The sequence below is a fragment of the Mobula hypostoma genome, chromosome 26, assembly GCF_963921235.1.
Source record: "Mobula hypostoma chromosome 26, sMobHyp1.1, whole genome shotgun sequence".
In the NCBI taxonomy this organism is placed as follows: domain Eukaryota; kingdom Metazoa; phylum Chordata; class Chondrichthyes; order Myliobatiformes; family Myliobatidae; genus Mobula; species Mobula hypostoma.
Genome location: NC_086122.1, coordinates 38,992,753 through 39,009,528, shown reverse-complemented (window position 1 = coordinate 39,009,528; position 16,776 = coordinate 38,992,753). Strand labels below are relative to the sequence as shown.

The 16,776-nt window shown below is 41.7% G+C and overlaps 1 long non-coding RNA gene and 5 other non-coding genes across 6 annotated transcripts; all 6 read left to right on the top strand.

Annotated features, from left to right (window-relative positions):
* The first annotated feature begins 517 nt into the window (after positions 1–517).
* On the top strand, positions 518–8,895 carry LOC134338166 (uncharacterized). The gene is made up of 5 exons (XR_010016155.1): positions 518–591; positions 3,723–4,295; positions 6,727–6,796; positions 7,312–7,341; positions 8,716–8,895. It is a non-coding gene; the product is annotated as an uncharacterized LOC134338166 (long non-coding RNA).
* LOC134338311 (small nucleolar RNA SNORA73 family) lies at positions 2,669–2,876 on the top strand. The gene has a single exon (XR_010016207.1). It is a non-coding gene; the product is annotated as a small nucleolar RNA SNORA73 family (small nucleolar RNA).
* LOC134338312 (small nucleolar RNA SNORA73 family) lies at positions 4,933–5,140 on the top strand. The gene has a single exon (XR_010016208.1). It is a non-coding gene; the product is annotated as a small nucleolar RNA SNORA73 family (small nucleolar RNA).
* LOC134338305 (small nucleolar RNA SNORA73 family) lies at positions 6,831–7,038 on the top strand. The gene has a single exon (XR_010016202.1). It is a non-coding gene; the product is annotated as a small nucleolar RNA SNORA73 family (small nucleolar RNA).
* Positions 7,624–7,839, top strand: LOC134338310 (small nucleolar RNA SNORA73 family). Its single transcript, XR_010016206.1, has one exon. It is a non-coding gene; the product is annotated as a small nucleolar RNA SNORA73 family (small nucleolar RNA).
* On the top strand, positions 8,027–8,204 carry LOC134338306 (small nucleolar RNA SNORA73 family). The gene has a single exon (XR_010016203.1). It is a non-coding gene; the product is annotated as a small nucleolar RNA SNORA73 family (small nucleolar RNA).
* Positions 8,896–16,776: the final 7,881 nt, after the last annotated feature.

Genomic DNA, 16,776 nt, shown 5'->3' with positions numbered 1-16,776 from the left:
GTAGCCTCCACTAGTGTTGTTGATGTGTTGAGAAGCCTCTTCTCAAAGGGAAGGGACTGTTTTTTTGTACTGGGGCAGTGGACCTGATTGAATTACCCTCCTCTCAAAACTTGCGATGTTCAGATTGGCTGCTGCTCAAATCTCTTTTTAAAGCTCCCTTTTGATTAAATCAGGGGATTGCTGGGCAGTGTGGCTCGAAGGGCTGGAAGGGCCTTACTCCATTCTATATCTCAATAAATTTTTAAAAACCTGAATATTTGCTGCATTCTTTCCAGCTTAACAATATCCTTCCCACAGACTGACGTTCCAATCCTTCACCACAGTTTTGTATGTTTTTATTATTCATTATTGATGGCAGAGTTTGGGATTTTGCGGTCATAAAGAACACTATCCGATATTCTATCTAAGTCAGCGGTCTGCCAGCCTGTGGGTGGCAGTGTACGGGGAGGCGGTGCGTAGGCGGAGGGGTGACTCTTTATGACCAGACGGCTTGTCGGCCCGAGCCCTATAAAAGGGCGTGTCGGGGACTGCTGGGTCTTTTTCTGACGGAGCGCAGCGGGGGGAATTCGGGTTCTCCGGGTAATGTTTCGGGTGAGTACCGCAGGATGCACTCGGTCTCATAAAAATTACACACTGCGCGTACCCCACCACTGCGCTCCCCGGCAGGGAGAGCAGGATCCGAGTAACCGACTCCGACCGGCAGTGCCGGAGCCGGATGTGATGCGTGAGGCCGCCGACCACATGGCGCCGGGAACGGGGAAGGTGGAGGCCTTTCTCCCGGTTTGTGACCGGGATGAGCCAGCGATTCGCCGTTGCTGCTTTTATGAGCTGGGGTTTGCACCTTCCACCCGCTAATTGGTGGAAGTTATATTTTAATCAGTGGGGAGAGGTGATTGTGGAGCAACTCACCCACTTAACGGCTTCAGAGCCGGGTTCGATGCAGAACGCGGCTATAGGTGATGGTCTGCCCCGAGTTATGTGGTTTTTTTTCTCGGGAGCTCTACTAGCAAAAGGCGTGTTCGCTTATTGGCTGATTTAACGCTAGATATTGCTAGTGGAGTCTGGCCCGACTTTAGACTCGTGGGCCGAAGGAGTTTTTGAGGTGTGTAGCCAGTATTATGCTTTCAGGGAACTGGAAATGAATACCAATGAATTGATCCACTTGACACTCCGCAGTGGGCCATGGCAGTCAAAGCTCAAACTGGGCACGGCACCTGATGATGATGATACCTTGCCCTTTGTTTCACGGGGTGTCCTGGCTGTTGCCACGTGTTCTCTACCTTTCCCTGAGCTTACCAATTTCTCTTTGCCTCGACCAGATTGGCGAGTGATGGCTTCTAGTTAGAAGTGTGCCTCAACTAACGGGCGGCTAAGAGACAAGTTGCAATTGTATATTCACTTAACACGCAAGATGCTGATGAATTCAGAGGCCAGACAGCATCTATGGGGGAAAGCGCAGTCGACGTTTCGGGCCATGACTTTCCGGCAGGACTTCCCCAGTCCTGATGGATCTTTTCCGTAGATGCTGCCTGACCTGAGTTTCTCCAGCATACTGTACTGTCTTGGTTTTGGATTTTATATAGGCTTTTGGGAGGGTAGTCGCAGATTTGAGTGAGATGCTTAATAAAATCATTAGTTGAGGTAAGTTCTAATGTGGACTTGACTTCTGGGCAAATGCAGTGCCTTGAAAAAGTATTTATCCCGCAACCCTTCGTGTACATAAATGAGTATTACAGGGATTTTGGTCAATTTGAGAATTTTTTATTTGTGAATCAAATAAAAAACCACCTTCATAGTAGCGTCCCAGAAAGTAATATTGCGAAGCATGAAAACTAAAAATTTTAAACCTGAAACATCGGCGTTTTCCCCCTGGGGAAGTTCAGTACTTCATTGAGCAACCTCTGGCAGCTTTACTGCCAGTAGTTTTTATCACTATTGGCTTTGCACAATGTGGTCGAGCATTTGCCCATTCCTTGTAAAATTCGTCCAGGCTGTGCCACGATGATTGAGTATTGTGGACAGTAATTTTGAGACCTTGATAAATGTTTGGTTAGGTTATGGTCAAGACTGACTGGGCGACTCGATTACATCAAGTTTCTACGAAGCCACTACTTGGGTCACTATCCTGCTGAAAAGTGAACTTTCCACTCTGGTCATGGGATGCGCTCAGCTCAGAGCCTTTGAGATAGTATTGTACCCTTCCCCAGATTAGTGCTTCTATTATGGTTTCCCTGACTCGAATGCTCTTTGGTCTTTCCATTTTGATTTGGTCTGTTGAAAATCAACCAAAATACTGCACTTTATTCAGGTGGTCCTCCAATTTTCTAAATTAAAACATCACGAGTTGGTAAGGTAATCTAGTGTTGCACATGAGAAATGTTAGTGTAGAGACATTACAAAGGGGACCACTGCTTTTTCAGTCTCAATTTTTTTTTAGTAAATTGCAGGCAGATTTTGGAATTTTTCTTTTGATTTTAACTTAAGCACATTTTTGTAGATTGGCTCAAAGTCCTTCAATACATTTTAAATTTAGAAAATGGGAGTAAAATGAATTTAGATGTGGGGGCTGAATACTTTCCAAGGCACTGTAAATAAGGAGGCCTTCCAATGTGAGAAGTTTTTGACTGACATCTTTTACTCCACTGAACATATTGTTTAAAATATAAACCCAACGTTGACATCCAGCAGTTTCTGCCTGGCACTGTCTGTGTGGTATGAGGGAGCATAGACATTTTGTCGATGATGTACGGTCCCATTCCACGTCGTTGGAGAGCATCTGTGTCCCTGGCTTTTAGCTGGTGAGGACTGAATCCTATATATTCCTAGACCTTCTCTGTCTACTGTGACAGGGGAGACAAACCATATAGGGTACATGTTTATAATAAGCCAGAAGCTCATCTCAGGCACCATCTGAGTTAAAAGTTTAGGTTGATGACCTTTGGTCAAGGTATTTTGATAGTTTAAATTTAGATCAGGATGAGCAGAACAGTGAGCTGAAAATCCTATCCAAAATGTTCTCAATGATTTAGGTAAGCTATATGATTCTGTCTTTCTTTGATACCTTAATCTATCCATCTACCTGTGGCTTTGGGATTAAATCTTGAAATCCAATTTGTTGTGATAAAGTGTGGTCCGTGAGTCCTTAAACTGCTGGAGAACAGTGTACTATTTTTTAATGTTTAATTGTACATATGATTTTTTGTATGTTCTATAGCTGAGCAGCAGTGAACCATCTGATTGACCTATCCGAGTTCTCTTTGGGAACTAGTTGACGATCAGCGTTTCTGATCTGGCTATTGTTCACAATTGCACTTAATTAAAAAAATTAGCATCTCTACAAAGTTGCTGGTGAACGCAGCAGGCCAAGCAGCATCTATAGGAAGAGGCGCAGTCGACGTTTCAGGCCGAGACCCTTCGTCAGGACTCGGCCTGAAACGTCGACTGCGCCTCTTCCTATAGATGCTGCTTGGCCTGCTGTGTTCACCAGCAACTTTGATGTATGTTGCTTGAATTTCCAGCATCTGCAGAATTCCTGTTGTTAGCATCTCTACAAATGTCATCAATTACTGGCAGTGACAACGCAGTGACTATACATTACATAAGATGTACTTAATGTTTCACATTTATGTCTTGTATATCGCCATTTATACATCTATATCCCCTTTGCAGCAGGTGCTTTTTTTTTCACCAGCAAAGTTAATGTGATTTTTTTTCTGTTTCAGGTACTGTGGTGGGTTGGTCCTGCACAATAGAGGACAGAGAAGAGTAGAGTAGATTTAGATCTGGAGTAACTGAATCACTTCAGAATGGAGAGCCATAAGCACAAAGAATTTATTAAGCAGTGTATCATACACTGGAAAACATCAAAAGAAGATGATGACCACTTAGTCCTCAAGACTATGAATCCTGGAAAACATTACTTGAAGCAGCCAAGGTGAGAATCTCTGCCCCTATTTTAGACATTGCTAAAGAACTTGGAGAAAGAAGTCCCAAGAATCTCAATCATCATGGCTGGCTTTGAGAATGAAGACTTAGGAAGGGGGCTGCCCATGTCTGCTACAGGCTTGCTGGCTGGTGGCTGACGAGGCCAATACGAGACAGGCAGGCCCGGCCACAGCGGCTGCAAAAGATATTCTGTTCTGGGTTTGGTGCTGCTGTGTCACGGTTCTCCCTCCTCCTCCTTTTGTCCTCAATGCCAGCCCTGCGTGCGTTCTACCCAGGAATCTACTATCACCGAAGATGCTGAGGCTTCATGAAGAGAGACTCTGAAAAGGAAAGCATTACTGATGAAGCTGGTGAGAATACTTTTCAATTATATCAGAACTGATATACCCAACAAGGTGATTGTAAATCAAAAGAATTCCAGAATCTGGCTGCAATTTACTAAAAAAATTAAAAACCAAGATTGAGAGACTGAAATTGAGTGACCACTTTGGTCACGAATCTTTCATGCTATCTGGTGGAGTTACACTCCTGCAGGATTCTACAAGGAAGCACATTGGTAGGAAACTAGAATCTGAGCTGGCAATTCAGTAAACAACAGGAATTCTGCAGATGCTGGAAATTCAAGCAACACACATCTGGTGAATGCAGCAGGCCAGGCAGCGTCTCCTGACGAAGGGTCTCGGCCTGAAACGTTGACTGTACCTCTTCATAGAGATGCTGCCTGGCCTGCTGCGTTCACCAGCAACTTTGATGTGTGTTGCTGGGCAATTCAGTAGATGTATTTCCAGATGACAAAGGAAAATTGTTAATGGTTCCTGAAAGTGTAGCATTAAGGGACATTGTCTTGGAAAATCAAACTCTACAGAGGGAAGTTTGGAGGGCCAAGGCAACCAATTTCAAGCAGTAGAAGAGCAACTTCTGAAAGGGGACCGATGCTTTTTCAGTCTCTTAATTTAGGTTTTTAATTTTTTAATAAATTGTATAAACCCAACGTTGACATCCAGCAGTTTCTGTCTGGCACTGTCTGTGTGGCATGAGGGAGCATAGACATTTTGTCAATGATGTACAGTTCCATTCCACGTCGTTGGAGAGCATCTGTGTCCCCGGCTTTTAGCTGGTGAGGACTGAATCCTATATATTCCTAGACCTTCTCTGTCTGCTGTGACAGGGGAGACAAACCATATAGGGTACATGTTTATAATAAAGCCAGAAGCACATCTCAGGCACCATCTGACTTAAAAGTTTAGGTTGATGACCTTTGGTCAAGGTGTTTTGATATTTTGATAGTTTAAATTTAGATCAGGATGAGCAGAACAGTGAGCTGAAAACCCTATCCAAAGTTTTTAATGACTTGGGTAAGCTATATGATTGTCTTTCTTTAATAACCTTACAATCTATCCATCTACCTGTGGCTTTGGGATTAAATCTTGAAATCCAATTTGTTATAAGGTATCGCAAGAATATGTGCCAAGTCTGATGCACAATCAGCATTTACGAAATAGCTAAATTAAAATCTTGCAATTTATTGATGAAAACTGATTAAATGGAATTATTTTAGTGTAAGGTGGTCTTAGTGTTAAACTGAAATCGTTACGGTAGTGAATTGCTTCCTGAACTACATTAGGGCTGATGGTCAAATGGTGTTGGTATGTTTGTGTTCATTTCTACAGTACAAGATTTCACGTGGTGGATACTGTCATCTATTCAATGTAGGCAGTCTGCAACTTGTCACCATGGTTCATCAGTGCCATTTTAGCTTCCTATCCTGGCATTAGTGTTCCTATTCCTGGGAATAAAGGCTGTTTTTATGGAGTTAAATATTTTATTTTACTATCCCAATGTATTTTCAATTCATCTGTTCAATTTTTTATAATAAAATCAACTGTGTAAGCATTGAGAAATGATTTTTACAACTTGCATGTATTTTGTTCTCCTTGAAATGGATTCATGTTGATTGGAATGCATCAGAGCAGAACATTTTGGCCCAATTAGTGGCCAAGCTTCATGGAAATAGTTTTTTTTAAAAAAAAGTTAAGCAACCATTTAAACTAAGTGACAAATGATGTATTTAAATGAACACAGAATAAATTCATTTAAACTAAGTGACAAATGATGTATTTAAATGAACACAGAATAAATTGGGTCACCACCAATGCTACCACAGTATTATAAAACTGTTCTTTCCTAATGAGTTAATGACAGGACTACTTTTGATTGACTAAATGAACAAAATCAGCACAGGCACCTAGTGCAGAAGCAACTGATGCTATTTAAAAACCTCACTCTTAAGTACAGTGTAATTAGTGTCCAACGGCCACATGACATGCTGGTGATTGACACTAGTTCGACAATGTTTATCATGTCTATCCCAATTAAATTGCCCAAAAAGTGTCCCAGATGTGTGGCTGGCCTGGGTAACTGATGACCCAATTAAACTGGAGTCTGCTGTATTTGCATAGTGATTTGGGAATTCTGTTAAGGGCAAGTTGTCTGGGCACTCATGCATGTGTTGCATGTTATGGATTTGTCTGCCGCTCACTGAATAACTAGATTGCTTATGCTGGGCTTTGTTCATGTGTGAAGTGATGGCTTTGGCCTTGGATCTGTCGCATTCCACAAGAAAGCAGATTGAGCAGCACCCAAGGCCATCTACGGTATCCAGAGAGAAAATAATGCAGTTGATTGGCTGAGATTGTGATGCGGTGAAAGTGCTAACACATTAGTAATAGATTCAGGGTTTGGTTTTGCCCTTCATTTGCTTTACCTTGATTTTTTTTTCAGGCACACTGAATTTTGCCCTTGTGAATGTGGATGAAAATGTGAGGAAGGCTGGGATCAGGCACCTAATGAGGTAAGCTGCTGAGCAACTCATTTCAAATACAAACCCAACGTTGACATCCAGCAGTTTCTGTCTGGCACTGTCTGTGTGGCATGAGGGAGCATAGACATTTTGTCAATGATGTATGGTCCCATTCCACGTCGTTGGAGAGCATCTGTGTCCCCGGCTTTTAGCTGGTGAGGACTGAATCCTATATATTCCTAGACCTTCTTTGTCTGCTGTGACAGGGGAGACAAACCATATAGGGTACATGTCTGACAAAGCCAATACTTCGGGAATTTGTTTTGATTTTCAGTATCTAGCTTTAGGGTACAAGATTACTTTGAAACATAACATTTTTTTAAAATGTTAAAATAAAATTAAAGTGCTGAAGCGAAATTTTATGCAATAAGTTGCTTCTTGAAATACACTAGCATTTAATCTTCATTACTCAAGGAGGCATATCTCCCTGGTGTGTTAATTGAAGAATACTTGAGTACGTTGGTGAGAATTTCAAAAATTAATTTAAAAAAAATTTTGTTTTGCAGAAGAATGTTTAATAAAGTTGGATGAGACTGGTGAGTATTAGTAGAACCAAATTGATATAAAATACAGGTCTTCAGGGTATGGCAAAGTTTGTTCTGTAATGTTTGACCTGTGTAGTTCATAAATGTTAAATGTGATTTGAGTTCCTCAGCGGCAGTGTGCAGTAGCTGGCAAATCCTGCTAGTCAAATTTGGGTTGCATGAAACTTGAATGTTTGTAATCTGGAGAGGATCTGTAGATCACTTAGAATAATTGAATTTTATTATTAGTTGTCCTTGGATCAATGTTGAATTGTAGAATTAACTTCTGTGATTCCAATGTGGGCATCCAGTGAGGTTATTCTCATCTGGCTCTGTCCATATGGCGTGTGGGAGCATAGACCTATGGTCCATGATGTACAGTCCTTTTCCATGACGTTGGAGAGAAAGCATGTCCCCAGCTGTTAGGCTGGTGAGGACAGCATCCTGTATATTCCTAGGCCTTCTCAGTTATTACAGTGTCTGAGGAGATAAACCATGCAGGGTACAATGTTTGGCGTTTGAAATGGGCATGGAGATGGGGTTGATCAGTGGCTCATTGTTCTGAATTGCTTTGATGTTCCACAGTACCAGATTCAACTTTTCAACTGGGGAAGATGAAAGCTGGAAGTAGTAAAGTATTTATTCACTTATTTATTAAAATGAAATGCCCCTCCCATCCCATTGTGGACATGGACATTCAGCATGTTTTACTCGTGTGGTGTATGGGAGCATAGACCTTGGTCTGTTATGTACAGTCCCATTCCACAATGTTGGAGAACAAGCATTCCCAGTTTTTAAGCTGGTGAGGACTGCTTGTATATACCTAGGCCTTGCCTGTCTGGTGACTGGGGAGATGAATGATGCATGAGACAGTACCTTGTAAACCAGAAAGTTGATCATTATTTTTGAGATAGGTGCCTGCTGTTTAATTGAATACTTTTCACTTGGTCTCCTTGGTTTTTGGGGCTGTCCTCTGGCTGGATGGGCTATGTTAAACCTAATCTGTTAGCCATTCCTGGAGCTGTGATTATTTTTCAATGTTTTCAGCATATTTTCCCATTTATTTCAGTAAAAAGTGATTCTGTTGGTGATTGGGGAATACTGAACAGGACACTAGGATTCCTGCTGACTTGGGATTCTGCCTATGACAAGATTTGGTTGCCTCCAATTAATTTAGCTTTTGTGGTGTCCATGGTGGAGCTAAGTTTCAGCTTGCTTTTTTTTTTGAGGTCACTACGTTCAGTCCCAGTATAGTGAATCTGTGTTAGTACAAGTGAAGTAATGTAAAGACAGTTGTGCAACTGCATTTAGAGCTGTTTTGATGTTAAACCCGTTGTTATGATTGAGTTGTGTTTGCTAATTTTAATGATTCTTATTTTGCTTCAGGTACCCCAATGCTCTAACAAGAGAGCAGTGTGATCTTCAGGTGGGCTCCTGAACGAAGTGCATTTGACTTCTTTTTGAAGCTGCCAACTTTTGACGTTCAGAGGCTGAAATCAACAGTTCTGTTGAATGTGTACTAGTATTTTCTTGGTATTTCACATTTAAATAAAAGTTTATGTTGAAATCACTAATCTGATTGCATCTTAATGACTGGCGTGAATAAGTCATCTGCTGTGTCCTGGCGTAGAAAGTCCTTGTATGAATAGGAGTCAGAGATCAGATCCTTAATGTGATATATACAGAGGAACTGTTTTGAAAGGAATGTCCTTCACTGATCAGTAACTTGTCAAGTTCCATCAGATTTACTAGTGGCTGTTTCTTTACTGCTCAAATGTTGTGTATTTAAAAACTTATGGAGTAGCCATAATGAGACAGAGCTAACATGAGAACAATGGGCTGTTGAAAAAGAGTTCAAATTTGTTACTCAATTTTGTATACTGCCAAATGAAACAATAAGATGCACAACACAAAAGTGATTGTGGATAAATTAACAAGTGAAAATTAATTCCAGAGGATTGAGATGTTAATATACTTGTGAATAAGTCATCTGCTGTGTCCTTCAGCTGTTTAGAGACCTGTGACCATGTGGATTTCTTCCCACATTCCAAAGACCTAGCTATTGGTAGATTAATTGTCCTGTGATAAGGCTAGGGCTGCTGGGGATCATGGTACAAATTTGGATTGCCTAAATTTTCATATGAATTAGTTTCTTTTATAAAAGTCCCTCAGTTTTACTTGCCTCACAGTGGTACAATATATAATTACTGGAATTCAATCTAATCATATTTATTATCACAGACGTGTTGTGAAATTTGTTAACTTAGCAGTCGGATGCAATACCTAGAAGAAATAAATGTGAATCAATTACAGTATATGTATATTGAATAGATTAAAAATAGTGCAAAAATGGATTTTTAAAAAAATGAGATTGTGTCCAAGGATCTAATGTCCATTTAGGAATCAGATGGCAGTGGGCAAGAAACCGTTCCCTGAATCATTGAGTGTGCCTTCGGGCATCTATCTCCTACCTGATGGTAGCAGTGAGAAAAGGGCATTCCCTGGGTGCTGCAGGCCCTTAATAATGGATGCTGCCTTTCCAGGACACTGCTTTTTAAAAATAACCTGGGTACTTTGTAGGCTAGTGCCCAAGAAGGAACCAACTAAATTTACAACCCTCTGGAGCTTTGGGTTCTGTGCTGTAGCCCCCCCACCATACCAGATGGTAATGCAGCCTGTTAGATTGCTCTCCACGGTACATCTATAGAAGTTTTAACGTATTTGTTGACATACTAGATCTCTTCAAACTCCTAGTGAAGTATAGTCGCTATCTTGACACCCAGGAACTTGAAACTGCTCACTTTCCACTAATGATCCTTCGGAGGACTGGTGGTATGTGTTCCTTTGTCTACTTCCAAAAGTCCACAATCTGCTCTCTTGCCTTGCATCGAGTGCTAGGTTGTTGCTGCAACACCACTACTTGGCAAATCTCACCTGTACACCCTTTCATCACCATCTTGAGATTCTACCAACCCTGGTTGCATCATCAGCAAATTTATAGATGGTATTTGAGCTATGTCAAGCCACACAGTCATGGGCATAGAGAGTAGAGCAGTGGTCTAAGCACACACCCCTGAGGTGTGCCAATGTTGATAGCAAGGAGATGTTATCACCAATCTGCAGATTGTGGTTGTCTAGGTAGGAAGTAGAGGATTTAATTGCAGAAGGAGGTACAGAGGCCCAGGTTCTGCAACTTCTCAATCAGCATTGTGGGAACGATGGTATTAAATGCTGAGCCATAGTCAATGAACAGCATTTTGACATAAGTGATTGTGTTGTCCAAGTTGTTTAAAGCTGTATTAAGAGCCATTGAGATTGCATCTGCTGTTGACCTATTGTGATAGGCAAACTGCAGTGGGTCCAGGTCCTTGCTGAGGCAGGAGTTCAGTCTAGTCATGACCAACGTCTTGAAAAGCATTTCATCACTAGATGTGATATACCTAGACTGTGTAGCTAGGCATAGCTCAAATAACCATCTATAAATTTGCTGATGATACAACCATTGTTGGTAGAATCTCAGGTGGTGATGAGAGGGTGTACAGGAGTAAGATAAACCAACTAGTGGAGTGGTGTCGCAGCAACGACCTGGCACTCAATGTCAGAAAGACTGTGGACTTCTGGAAGGGTAAGAGGAAGGAACGCATACCAATCCTCATAGAGGGATCAGAAGTGGAGAGAGTGAGCAGCTTCAAGTTCCTGGGTATCAATATCTGAGGATCTAACTTGGTCCCAACATACGGATGCGGTTATAAAGAAGTTAAGACAGCGGCTATACTTTATGGCCAGGCAGCATCTATAGGAAGAGGTACAGTTGACGTTTCGGGCCTGGCTTGAAACAGATGCTGCCTAGCCTGCTGCGTTCACGAGCATTTTTTATGTGTGTTACTTGAAATTCTAGTATCTGCAGATTTCCTTGTGTTTGCAGCTTCATTAAGGGTTTGAAGAGATTTGGTACGTCAACAAATACACAAAAACTTGCATAAATGTACCATGGAGAGTATTCTGACTGGCTGCATCATTATCTGGTATGGGGAGGGGGTGCTGTTGCACAGGACCGAAGGCTCCAGAGGGTTGTAAATTTAGTCGGCTCCATTTTGAGTACTAGCCTGCAAAGTACCCAGGATATCTTCAAGGAGCGTTGTCTCAGAAAGGCAGCATCCATTATTAAGGACCTTCAGCACCTAGGGCATGTCCTTTTCTCACTGTTACCATCAGGTAGGAGATACAGAAGCCTGATGGCACACACTCAGTGATTCAGGAACAGCTTCTTCCCGTCTGCCATCCGATTCCTAAATGGATATTGAACCCTTGGACACTCCCTCACTTTATAAATATATATTTTTGTTTGCATGATTTTTAATCTATTCAATATATGGTTGTAATTGATTTACTTTATGATTCTTCTTATTTTTTTTTTCTTATTATGTATTGCATTTAACTGCTGCTAAATTAACAAATTTCATGTCACATGCCGGTGATAATAAATCTGATTCTGAGCGCTACCTGGCGATAGTTATTAAGGCAGTTCACATTATTCTTCTTAGGCACTGGTATAATTGTTGCCTTTTTGAAGCAAGTGGAAACTAATGCCTGTAGCAGTGAGAGGTTGAAAATGTCCTTGAATACTCCCACCAGTTGGCACAGGTTTTCAGAGCCCTACCAGGTACTCCATCAGGACCTTCTGCCTTGCAAAAGGGTTCACCCTGTTTAAAGACAGCCTAACATTGGCCGACAGGGTCACCAGATGCAGCAGGGATCTTCACAGCTGTAGTCATAAGCCGTACAGTACTGTACTATTATACAACTTGTGCCAGTACAAGTTGTACAGTCAGCAAAACATCGTGAGCATCTGAATCAGCATCGTTCCATGTCACTGCATTGATCCCTTATCCAACATGAATTTCTATTTTCACAGCTGAGCGTGGGGACTGAAGCATACCTAACATGGCTGTGTTTAAAACATTAAGCCCCGCAATTGCAGCTGTTTATTCTCTGTAAACAGTCTTGACACTGCTGTTTGATTTAACACCCATGGAATATTTTACTGAAATTATTTAGTTTCTAAATAAAAGTACTTCCATTGAAATAAGTTCTCTGTAATGAGATGATGCCTCAAATTCATGAAGCTGCTATTGGGTAGATATGTTTTCTGGCATCAATCAAGTGAACTTGGTGAAGTGTTTGACCCTGACCATGAAGCCCAATTCTGTTCTTGCCCGAAGATCATTAATGAAGAGATTGTAGAGGAATTGCCCAGAAAATTGCTATTCCATTCTTTCTCTCCTAAATTTGCAGCCTAACAGTGACACAAGGGAGCCACAGTAGTGTAGACGTTAGCGTTTTGCTATTACAGCTCTGGGTGTCGGAATTCAATCCGCTATCCTCCCTGTGGAATGCATGGGTTTTCTCTGGGTGCTCTGCTTTCCACCTGCAGTCCAAAGATGTACCAGGTAGTAGGTTATTTGGTCATTGTAAGTTATCCCATTATTATGTTAGCATTGAATAGGAGATTTTCAGCAGTTGCAGGATGGCACGGCTCACAGGACAGAAGGGCCTATTCTGCATTGTATCTCTAAAAAATCTGATTTAGTTATCCTTAATGCAATGAAATATTTTTAGTTTTCTTCACTGGAGTAATCAAAACATTTAATATTGAGTCAGAGGGAGAATAAACAGGATGAATGAGCAAAGGGAAAGTTTAATGAGCTTCTTAAACAGAAACTGAGAGACATATGGAAGGAATTTGACAGTTTGGGCCATACTGCAAATGAGAATGGTGGGTCCAAAATTGGATGACTGCATAATTCTCATAGAGTCTTTAAGCTTGTAGAGTTTAGATGGCAATGTAGATGGGCATTTGGGCACAATTCTGAGAATCTTTAGATTAAGTGATAGCATTGATCAATAATGTAGACAACTAGACTTGTCATGAACTGAGATAGATTGAACAGTTCTTAAATGTTTATTGCGAGTGAAAGAGGAGAGGTTAGAGCAATCATTGAATTGGCAAAATCACATCAATATTAATCTAATGGAAAATAATTTGCATGAGCCATTTACTAAACTGTTCCCATATTCAATTGGCTCATTTTCAAGGACTCTTCATTTCATCTCAATATTTATTGCTTGTTATAATTTCTTTTTTTCTTCTCGTATTTGCAGAGTTTTTTGTCCTTTGCACATTGGTTGTCCTGTTGGGTGTGGTCTTTCATTGATTTAGTTTTTGTGTTTCTTCTTTTTACTGTGAATGCCCACAAGAGAATGTACCTCGGGAATGTATATGGTGATATATATGTACATTGATGATAAATTTACTATAGGCTTTATGTTTAACTCTGAAGATATGTGAACTGAGGATTTCCAGCTCTTTCAAATCTCCACCCTACTCCCATGGTTTTCTAGGACCCCCTGAATGTTGCTTTGAGTTTACCACTGAGCTATCTGTACTGAATATGGTAGATCGAAAATCGGATGGATTTATTATTTAAGGAGCTGACACATTCATATCTGATTGAATGTGCTTCCTGTGATTAATGAGGACAGTTGTGCATTGCTGTTCCACCCCTAAAATAAATCAGCCAGTTAATTGCCAATTAAAATGTAGTCAAGAGTGCCAGAGCCAATCGTTCGCAGCTCAGCTCAAATAACCTGTGTAGTGTTGGAGAATGGAAACCATGAGCATGTAGTAGCCATTATAGTAACAAATAGATGCTGCCTGTCCTGCTGAGATCCCCCAGCATTTTGTGTGTGTGGCTTGAATTTCCAGCATCTGTAGGTTTTCTCTTGTTTGTGATGGCAACAATGTTGTCTCCTGTCAGTAGAAACATAATGATTTGCAACAAAGAATGAAACTATTTTGTGAAAAGATGTAGCTCACTCAGGTTCACTAACTGAGTACATAAGGGATCTAGTCAATGCAGTTTGGTGTTTTGAGCAGCAGCCAATCAGCAGCCAGAATTGATTGGCAAGGACAGGTTGAAATAGGGCAGGAGCAAATGGAGCAGCCATCGCTGGAGTAGACTGTGCTAAAGAGGGGATTTTGAGGCTTTCGCTCTTCAAGGCTTCAGTGAGAAAAAATGCGACAGCAGCTATATTTCATTAGGAGTTTGAAGTTTCATTTGGTATGTAACTAAAGACACTCGCATATTTCTACAGATGTATTGTGGAGAGCTTTTGAACTAACTGCATCACTGTCTGGTATCATGGGAGGTGGGGGCTACTGCACAGGATCGAAATAAGCTGCAGAGACTTGTAAACTTAGTCTGCTCCATCATGGGCAATAGCCTCTGTAGTATCCAGGATATCTTTGAGGAATGATGCCTCTAAAAGGTGGTATCCATCATTAAGGACCCTCCTTTGCTCAGGACGCATCTTGTTCTCATTGTTAACATCAGGAAGGAGGTACTAAAGGCATAACCTCAACAATTGAGGATTAGCTTCTTCCCCTCTGCCATCAGATTTCTGAGTGGACATTGAACCCATGAACATGACCTCACTACTTACTGTATTTCTATTTTTGCACTACTTATTTAATTTAACTAATATACGTACTTATTGTAACTCATGATTTTTCACTTTATTATTATGCATTGAATTAGAAGCATGGAAAGTCTACAGCACAATGCAGGCCCTTCAGTTCACAATGCTGTGCTGAACATGTACTTACTTTATCCTAGAGTTACCCATAGCCCTCTATTTTCTAAGCTCCATGTGTCTATCCAGGAGTCTCTTAAAAGACCCTATCGTATCGGCCTCCACCACCATCGCCAGCAACCCATTCCACACACTCTCTATGTAAAAATCGTATCCCTAACATCTCCTCTGTACTTACTTCAAAGCACCTTAAAATTGTGCCTTCTCGTGTTAGCCATTTCAGCCCTGGGAAAAAGCCTCTGACTATCCACACGATCAATGTTTCTCATCATCTTATACACCTCCATCAGGTCACCTTTCATCCTCTGTCGCTCCAAGGAGAAAAGGCCGAGTTCACTCAACCTATTCTCATAAGTCATGCTCTCCAATCCAGGCAACATCCTTGTAAATCTCCTCTGCACCCTTTCTATGGTTTCCACATCCTTCCTGTAGTGAGGCGACTAGAACTGAGCACAGTACTCCAAGTGGGGTCTGACCAGGGTCCTATATAGCTGTAACATTACCTCTTGGCTCCTAAACTCAATCCCACGGTTGATGAAGGCCAATGCACTGTATGCCTTCTTAAAGGCAATTGTACTGCTGCTGCAAAGACAACAGATTTCACGGCATATGCCGGTAATATGAAACCTGATTCTGATTCTGAAAAGCTGTAGGTAGATTTTTTCCCTAGTTTAATTTTTTTCCTTTTTTATATTTGCTCAATTACAACAGTCGGGGTGCCAGGCAGGATAGTTGAATGCTCCTCTTGCGGGATGTGGAAAGGCAGGGAAGCCTCCGGTGTCCCTGATGACTACAACTGTGAGAAGCAGCTTCAAACACCTAGAATTATGGAGATGGAGCTGGAACTGGATTAAGTCCGGATCATTCAGCGGACTGAGGGAGTGATAGATACAGAGAGGCAGTTAAACCCAAGGTGCAGGACACAGGAAACTGGTTAACTGTCAGGAAGGGGAAAGGAGTAAACTGCCAGAGCAGAGTACCCCTGTGGCCATCCCCCTCAGGTATACCACTTTGGATACTGTTGGGGGGGGGTGGAAAATAACTTAGCAGAGGAAAGTCATAGCGGTAGGGTCTCTGGCACGGAGTCTGGCTCTGACTCAGAAGGGAAGGGGAGAAAAGAGGCACGCTGAGGTGTTAGGCGATTCATTAGTTAGGGTAACAGAAAGGAGGTTTTGTGGACGAGAACAAGATTCACGGATAGTATGTTGCTTCCCGGGTGCCAGGGCACTGGACATCTCAGCATTCTTAAGTGGGAAGGTGAGCAGCAAGGGCTCATGGTCCATGTAGGTACCAATGACATAGGTAGGGAGAGTGATGAGGTTCTGCAAAATGAGTTCAGGGACTTAGATGCCACGTTAAGGGTCAGGACCTCCATGGTTGTGAGCTCAGGATTGCTGCCCATGCCACATGCTAGTGAGGCCAGAAATAGGAAGATTATACAGTTTAACATGTGGCTAAGGAGTTGGTGTAGAAGGGAGGGTGTCAGATTTTTGGATCATTGGGCTCTGTTCAAGGGAAGGAAGGTGGGACCTGTATAGACCTGTATCGCACCAGAATTGGAGGGGTCTAATATCCTACTGGGAAAGTTTGCAAGTGCTGCACAGTGGTGTGGGGGTGGGGATTAAACTAGAGTTGCAGTGGAATGGGAACCAGAGTGCCAGGACAGTTAGTGGAGAGGTTGTAGAGACAGATGTTAAGACCTCAGACAAAGTTAGGAATCAAAAGGTTGAGCATGAACTGACTAATGCCCTGAGCTGCATTTATTTCAATGCAAGAGGTATTGTAGGAAAGACA